Below are 563 nucleotides of genomic sequence, written 5' to 3'. Positions count from 1 at the left end.
TTTTTTTTTCTCAATGAACACAACACATTCGATTGACGTAATTTTATGGAAATTGAGCGCTAGATGATGCGGTTGCTGCACTCTTGATGTTTAAGATTGGCGTCATTATTGCCGATACAGTAAATAAATACACAGCACAACTACTTGGTGCTAGTAGTTTGATTCCAATAATGGGCAATATTTCCTATTGCAAAGCATCTAAAGGTTTAAGTATTGACAGAGACTACCTATTAAACACTTGTTGGAGTGTGCGAACTGTTTTATGGTACAGAGGACCTCAGAAATCCACTTGATGACAAATATAACTGCTGAAGGTACTGAGAGACAAATTGATAAGGTAAAACATATAAGCCTACAAGTCATTAACTGACAAAGTCTAACTTTGAGTAATGCAACAGGAGAGGACTGGAACCAGTAGGCCTAGTGCTGTGAATTCTGACAGGAACTCCATCTTTTTGTCCACAGAAAAGAGTGTGTATAATTTAAAAGGTCCCCTGTCTGAGAAAAGGGAATTTAATATCAGCTTCAGCTAGTCAACTGTTAGTTTCAGTTTTCCATTGTAT

This window comes from Sinocyclocheilus grahami, unplaced genomic scaffold (assembly GCF_001515645.1).
Source record: "Sinocyclocheilus grahami isolate Dianchi unplaced genomic scaffold, SAMN03320097.WGS_v1.1 scaffold3322.1, whole genome shotgun sequence".
NCBI classification, from domain to species: Eukaryota; Metazoa; Chordata; class Actinopteri; order Cypriniformes; family Cyprinidae; genus Sinocyclocheilus; species Sinocyclocheilus grahami.
The sequence above is the reverse complement of the archived record's forward strand: the minus strand, read 5'-3'. Positions refer to the sequence as shown.